The following is an 8,644-nucleotide window of genomic DNA, read 5'->3' as shown; positions in this document are numbered from 1 at the left end:
TCCAACTGACTTTAGCTTATTCTTGAACTGATTGTACCTTTTAATATTCTTTTCACAATAAGCTTGAATCAGATCAGCTGCTTGAGTTTTCAACATGGATGAATATCCAGCAGTTCTTAAGTGATGTTCCATCCAAACAAGATGCTTAGCAGAGTAGTCTTTAAGAGATTATGAATCGAGCTGGCAGATTTAAAGACAGTCAGACTTAAAGAATCTTACCTGATGAGGATTGTTGACCACTTGAGGACTAGCCCTGCTGGCAAACTCTTTGAGCCTTTCTCGAAGAACTTCATTCAATTATGAGCTTCTTTTGACTTTGTTGAGAAGAACCCAAATCTCTGATAAAGAACGATTCTCAAACAGATGAAGTGATACCTTGAAAGATCCTTCGCTCTGACAATATACAAATATGCTCATTTCATTTAGAGATCTGTCAAAGGCAGCTGTGATCCTTGAGACTTCAGTCTTTATAGCATTCATGTACACGTCATTGTTTGGATTAGAGATCTCCAGCTTGTCCAGAAGATATAGAAACTGCCTATCATTGTTTGTGCTCAGCTGAGGCATATCAAGTACTCTCCTAGCTTCATCCCATTTTTCACCAATCTTCAGTTTGACATCTCTTCTCCTTTCTTTAGCTTTAATGTCATGAAGATGTTGCTTTTCAAGAGTTTCTGTTCGTTCAATATTTTTCCTCATATCAATGATCTGGGATACCTTTTTGAGTTCAGCTTCTTTTCTTTTCAACTCTGACTGCTGCTGCTGAAACTCTTTCTCAAAAACAGGATCCACTTGAGCTTCCTCTTCCCATTCTCCAAAATCACTTTCCTCCTCAGCTTCAAAGAAACCATCTTTATCTTCCAAGACTTGTTCAGTGGGAACGTCAAAAATATCAAAGTCATCATGTTCTCCACTATAGTAGACATCATCAGCCTTCCCCGTGCCTCCAACAGATGAATCTTTTTCTTTTCCCTTTCCACTTGTCCCTTTCTTCTCCCCCTTAGTTGAGGAATCCTCTACAGACTTTCCTCTAGACCCTCCATGACCTCCATCACCTCCAGAGCCTGAGGCTCCACCAGACGGCCCTTCAAAGAAAGTTCTTTGTTCTTCATTAGGGAAGTGAGAATTTTTGATCATGAAGTACAAGTGCTTCATCCCTTCATTGAGATGTTCCATGCCCGTCTCTATCTTCAGAAATCTGGAGGAATCCAGTGAATGATTCATTTCAATGAAGTCTTCAAGAGAAGTCATTCTTGTATGGAGAGAGCAGAAGTTTGAAATTTCTTCAGCCGATAACGTTGGAGATACCTGGATTGAGTTAAGCTTTGGTACAACAGAGGTCTTCAAATCTGATAACTCAGTCCTGATGAGAACCAGCTGATTATTGACAGAGGTGGAAGAAGAAGACCGTTCAGCCACTTGTGCTTTGAATGATTGAGCCTCATCCTGACTTTTTGCAAGTTGTTCTTTCAGTTCATCAATTTGAGCTAACAAATTTTCAGTATTTGTGTCTGTGTGTGCGCTCACCTGAATATCTCTCCTGTTTGATTCACTCAACTCACGTGCTTGTGTATCTCTCAATATTATTGCTCGTGAGGAGTCTTCCTGATGCTGATCTTCTGTACCTGCAATTGAAATCACCCTAGCCTCTTCAAGAGAGGTCAGTGGTGGTGCAATGGGAATTCGTGAGTCCCGATCCTCAGTCAAACCTATCTTTTCATGTGAAATAGATGTCTGAATTACTTCAGGAATAGATTGACCGAGTTGCCCTCCACTTTCTCCAGATAAATCTGCGAGTGGAGTATCCCGTGAGGAAGCCAGAGGTGTTGGATCTGGGAGGGGAGAAAATGACTCTATTAAAGGTGGCTGAGAGTTAGATTTTCCCTCAGAAGCATGTGACTGCTCTTCTGCCGTAACTATGGCAGGCACTGTAACCGACTCAATGTGTACTCCTCGCTCCGTGTCCTGAGTATCATCTATTGGTCTGTATGCTTCCATTGTAAGTAATGGAAGTGTGCTTGACTCTGTACAGGATGCCATGGCCCTATGGTGAATTTCAATAGATTCATCCTGTTGATAGAATGTCTCTAGTAACTGTTCACTGGCCATATCAAAGTCCATGTCCTGCTGGGAGGACAAGGATGGGCTTTCAGATGCCTCAGTAAATGTTCTTCTTTTCTTGGGAGGAGGCAGAGCTGAGGGTTCATTCACATCCACCAACATACTACTTCCTACTAACCTTCTAGGCAACATTTTAGACAGTGGGGGAGAGGTTGAGATAGGTTGCGACTCTGTGTTTGGCTCTATGACCTGGGATTAAAGCTGCGGTTCTACAACTTCATGGTCAGCCCTATCAACCACTGGGGGTCTTTCAATAGAAGTAGGAATAGTTTGAGTTTGAGGAATTATTACCTGCAGAGGAAGAGCATCTGATGTTTGAGCCTGGGTGGTTTGAACCACTGGAGGTTGAGCTTGCTGTTCATGACCGGGAAGATTGAAAATAGGTAAAGGAATGTAAGTGGTCATGAAAGCAGATACAAGTACTGGAACTTGCATGAATTTAAAGGTTGTGTCTTGGCGAGTGTAAATCTTTTTGCTTACTGGAGGGGGTTCAGTTACTGAAGAGTTAGCAAAAAGAGCTTTATGCTCAGGTGAGAGAAGATGTTCTGCTATGAGCATGAGAAAACGAGCGTAGTAGCACGAAACCCTACGATTTGTAGAATGATCACGTAAAGCAGTAGTGAGACGTCTCAGAAGAATGGGTAAAAGTAGTTTGCCAAAATTGATCCTTTGATTGAAAACAACCGCAAGACCAATATACTGCAGAGTGGAAGTGATGTTGTGAAAGTTGGATTTAATGCAGTTGGCAAACACTTTGGAAAGTGTATCGAAGAAAATATCCCATTCAGAAACCAAATTGGATTTAGACAACTTGGTTAAATTAATCACCCCCTGATAGTGAATAGCATGGAAAAAGTTTGAAATATCATTTTCAGAGGGTAAATTACAGAAATTGTCCATTGGAAAATTTAACGCTCGATTGACGACTGTTTCATCAACTACATACTGTGTGTTTGCCACGGTGAATGAAAAAGATTTAAAATCATCGGCCACAGTAGAGGTTGTGCAAATCAGTCTGAGCAGATCGACATTTAAAAGCACATTTGATTTAATAGCAGAGCTAACAATCGAATGGCCATTTAAAAATCTAATCCACGGCTTAAATTTTTCCACATCACATTTTTCTGGATTAAAATAACCAACAAGATTATGCGAGACAATTTGGAAATTGAGAGCCATTTTAAAAACAAATACAAAAAGACACACACTGTCAGAATTTTAAGAATTAAATTAAGAAAATTCGAATTAAAAATTAATTAATAATTCGAATTAATTCAATTATATCCAAAAAATTTAGAAACAAATGTGTCTTGACCACCAAAATCAGATATGCAAACAGATAACTCAAACACACAACACAACAGCCAATGAAATGAAAGATTTGATTTTGAAAAAATATATATTTTTTTAAAAAAATTTGGCAGCACTTCTGTATGTAAATACGTGTATGTATATAAAACAGGAGTGAAAAAGTTATGCTGAGTAAAAACTCGAGCAAGAAGACAATCAATGGAGATTGATTTTGATCGAATTGAGAGAGAGAAACAAACTACTGGAATTTGAAAGGAAGAAAAAAAAACTGATTACAAATAAAAGAAACACAAAAAAACTTAAGTAGACAACTGGTATGACAATCGAGGAAAGTCATACCGATTGTCTTCCCGATTGTCATACCAGGCAAACGGTAATAATAATAATAATAAAAACAAATAAAAATATAACTGGTATGACAATCTGATAGTCATACTGATTGTCATACCAGTATAAAATACATGAATATAACATAATAAACTAGAACGACAATCGATAGTCTTACCGATTGTCATTCTAGTACAAAATAAAAGAAGAGTTTTTTGCAAAATGCATCCCCGTGGTTTGGCCAAAATGCATTTCTTTACCTATACTTTAGATAACTGCACTTTACATCCCCTTACTATTTCAGCGCGACAAATTGCACCCTCTTCGTTTAATTTGTTAAAATTCTCAGGGGCATTTTAGGAAATTAAAATATTTAATTATAATTAGATCATTATTTAAGTTTTTTGACCCTCTAAATGATACTTTTCGAAAAAATTTAAAGAACGGAAGTTGTAGAGAATAAAAAGATCTTCTCGAAATAAAAAGGTTCAAAATTGAAATATTTTTTTTATAATTGTTTTTAATAAATTCAATAAGTATATATTTTATTTAATTTTGGCTTCGTAAATTTTTTGATAATTTTGAATGTTATTGTTTTGAAAAGATTTTTTCGTTCTCTATAATTTTCGTTCTTTAAATTTTTTCGAAAAGTATCATTTAGAGGGTCAAAAAACTTAAATAATGATCTAATTATAATTAAATATTTTAATTTCCTAAAATGCCCCTGATAATTTTAACAAATTTAATGAAAAGGGTGCAATTTATCGCGCCGAAATAGTAAGGGGATGCAAAGTGCAGTTATCTAAAGTATAGGTAAAAAAATGCATTTTGGCCAAACCACGGGGATGCATTTTGCAAATAACTCATAAAAGAAATATATATGATATAAATTTTATTACTGGCAAGACTATTGATAGTCATACCGATTGTCTTGCCACTATAAAATTAAACTGAAAATAAAATTAAACACATATATGTACTGAAATGACTTTCAGCAAGACAATTTCAATTATTTTGCCGATTGTCATTCTAGTATAACATTAACTTATACACAGAATTAATAGTTATAGTTACAGAATAAATTTACAAAAACAAAAGCAATATTTCAGAAATAATTTTATTTTATTCCAAAAATAGATTTCTGTTGAATTTTAACAAATAAAATTCATAGAAAAATATTTTTAGAGAAAATAAAATATTCTGAGATATTAAAATTAACAAGTAGAATAAATAAATAAGATAAGATAATAAAACTTACATAGAAATAAACAAGAAATTATGGAAAATATGATAAAATAAATTTGCAAATGAATTTTTTATTTATGAAAAATTCATTTGTAAATTCATTCAAGAACAGATTTCAGGTATTCACAAGTTTAATCACTAAAGCTATTCAACATACCCAATTTACCAACTAATTTGGTAAATGTGGATTCATCAAGAGGTTTAGTGAAAATATCTGCTATTTGTTCTTCTGTTGGAACAAAAAATAGTTCAACAATACCATTCATTACGTGCTCACTAATAAAATGATACCTGATGTCAATGTGCTTGGTCCTTGTATGCTGCACAGGGTTGTTGGTGATGGCTATTGCACTTGTATTGTCACATAGAATAGGTATTTTGTTCAATACAGAGCCATAGTCCCGTAGCTGATTCCTAATCCACAAGATCTGAGCACAGCAGCTTCCAGCAGCAATATATTCAGCCTCGGTCGTTGAATTGGAAACTGTTTGTTGTTTCTTGCTGTACCATGAGACTAGTCTGCTACCTAGAAATTGGCAACTCCCTGAGGTGCTTTTCCTATCAACAACAATTCCTGCGTAATCTGGATCTGTATATCCAACAAGGTTAAAACCAGATTCTTTAGGGTACCAAATACATAGACTAGGTGTACCCTTAAGATATCTCAAGATTCGTTTAACAGCAACGAGATGAATATCTCTAGGATCCGCTTGGAACCTTGCACATAAGCATGTAGCATATATAATATCTGGTCTACTTGCAGTAAGATAGAGTAACGAGTCAATCATACCTCTGTTGCTTGTGACATCTACCTTAATGGAGTTTTTACATGGTCCAAGCTTGACAGCTGTAGTTGACGGAGTCCTTGCTGATGCAGAATCCTCTAGATTGTATTTTTTGAGGAGTTCCTTGAGATACTTGGATTGACAAATAAAAGTTCCATCTAACCTTTGATTTACTTGTAATCCAAGAAAGAACTTCAGCTCTCCCATCATGCTCATTTCAAATTTGCTGTGCATTAACTTAGCAAATCTCTTACAGAGATTATCATTAGTAGACCCAAATATTATATCATCCACATAGACTTGGACTAATATAGTATCATTCTTATGCTTTTTAGAAAAGAGAGTTTTGTCTATGACACCTCTAATAAAGCTATTTTCAATAAGAAATCCAGAGAGAGTGTCATACCATTTTCTCAGAGACTGTTTGAGTCCATAGATAGCCTTGAAAAGAAAGTAGACAAAATCCAAATGATCTGGATCTTCAAAACCAGGAGGTTGCTCTACATACACCTCTTCATCCAGCTTTCCATTCAGAAAGGCACCCTTGACATCCATTTGATAAACTTTAAAGTTAGAGAATGCTGCGAATGCCAGAAATATCCTGATGGCCTCTAGTCTAGCCACTGGAGCATAGGTTTCATCATAATCAATGCCTTCAGCTTGAGAATACCCTTTAGCTACCAGTCTTTCTTTGTTTCTTGTAACCACACCATCTTCATCTAGTTTATTCCTGAATACCCACCAAGTACCAACAGCTTTCTTGTGTGTAGGTCTAGGTACCAGTTTCCAGACTTGTTGATGTTCAAACTGATTGAGTTCATCTTGCATAGCAATCACCCAATCTGGATCAGTCAGTGCTTCTTCAATCTTCTTAGGTTCCATCTCAGAAAGAAATCCTTAGAATAGACATTCATTTTGAGTAGCACGTCTAGTTCTGACTCCAACATCTGGATCACCAATAATCAACTCAAAAGGATGAGCTTTATTCCAGACAGTCTGTCTTGGAAGATTTGATCTTGATGATTCGCCTCGAAACACATTGGGATGTTGTGTCCTACTAGTTGATCCTTCAGCATCTCCCCCTGAGTTGTTGTCAGGTTGACTTGATGATTCTTCGTCAGTAGCAGTGGTATCTCCATTGTTGCCAATGTTTCCATCACCATTACCTTGAGTATCATCATGATTAACAGGTTCTTCACCAGCAACAACCTCAGGTTCTTGATCATGTTCTGATTCTGAATCTGACATATCATCAAACTTCAGTTTCTCAGAAGGATCTTCAGTTTGGATACTAGGGAGTTTAGTGTCATCAAATGTAACATTTACACTTTCAGTTACTTTGTGTTGATCAATGATATACACCCTGTATGATCTTCTTCCATATCCAACAAAAATACCCTCATATGCTTTTGCCTCGAATTTACCACGACGATCATCTCCATCCTTGAGCATGAAGCATCTGGCACCAAATACATGAAAGTATTTGATAGAAGGTTTCTGTTCATTCATAATCTCATAAGGAGTTTTCATGAAGTCTTTGTTGATTAGAGTTTGATTCTGAGTATAACATGCAATATTGACAGCTTCAGCCCAAAAGTACATTGGAAGACCTGATTCACTTAACATCGTTCTTTCAGCTTCAATCAATGTACGATTCTTCCTTTCTACCACTCCATTTTGCTGAGGGGTTCTAGGAGCTGAAAATTGTCTGGTAATCCCATTGTGTGTACAGAATCCATTGAGAAGTGAATTCTTGAATTCTGTTCCATTATCTGACCTTATTGCTCTAACAGGGACATTAGAATCTAACTCGATCAACTTGATAGATAATCAATCACAATTTGTGGTGTTTCATCCTTAGAGTGAAGGAACAAAACCCACGTATACTTGGAATAGTCATCAACTATCACAAGACAGTAACACTTCTTTGACATCGAAAGAACATTAACTGGTCCAAATAAATCCATGTGCAATAATTGCAGAACACCAGTTGTGGAGGATGTGTCAGTGCTTTTGTGGCTTGCTTTCTTTGACTTTCCTTTCTGGAAAGCCTCACACAGTCCTTCTGGGGAGAATTCCAGTTGAGGCAGACCTCTGACCAATTCTCTTTTGACAAAAGAATTCATTGTTTTGAAATTGAGATGGGAAAGTCTCTTTTGCCATAGCCAACTCTCATCTGATGATGCCTTTGAATAGAAACAATTGACTTCAGGATTGCTTCCAGAGTTCATGTCAGCTATGAACAGATTTCCTTTCCGGATTCCCATCAAGGAGGGTTTTTCATTTTTCTTGTGCAGAATCTAACACTTCAGCTTGTCGAATAAAACATTGTAGCCGTTGTCACAGAACTGACTAATGCTAAGCAGATTGTGTTCAAGTCCTTGCATAACATACACATTTTCAATGATATAATTACCAGCTAGCAAACAGCCATATCCCTCAGTTAAACCTTTGTTGTTATCTACAAAGGTAACTATAACGACTCGTACATTTCTGTAATATTAAATGTGTAATTATTAAATAATTGCATAAATAAAATAGGTCTGTGGGTTCTGTCAGCTGAATATTATTTTATTAATATTTTAAGTAATTATGTGTGATTGTGGTGTTCGTGTATTAATTGTGTAATTCGTTGTGAAGTTGTGTTGTGTCACTTTTGTATTTAAAGGTGATTTTATTCAGGATTTATTTTCATAAATATTTGAGTTATCTCTAAAATCATTTTTATGGCTTCATAATTTTATTAATTATTTTTATGAGTTTTCAAAATTGAGAAATCAATATTTCATCAAATATTTAGCCATATATGATTTTCTGATTGCAATTATTTGTTAAATCCGTATTTAACTCCAAAA

This window comes from Apium graveolens, chromosome 1 (assembly GCF_009905375.1).
Source record: "Apium graveolens cultivar Ventura chromosome 1, ASM990537v1, whole genome shotgun sequence".
Taxonomy (NCBI): Eukaryota; Viridiplantae; Streptophyta; class Magnoliopsida; order Apiales; family Apiaceae; genus Apium; species Apium graveolens.
Note: the sequence above shows the minus strand (reverse complement) of the source record.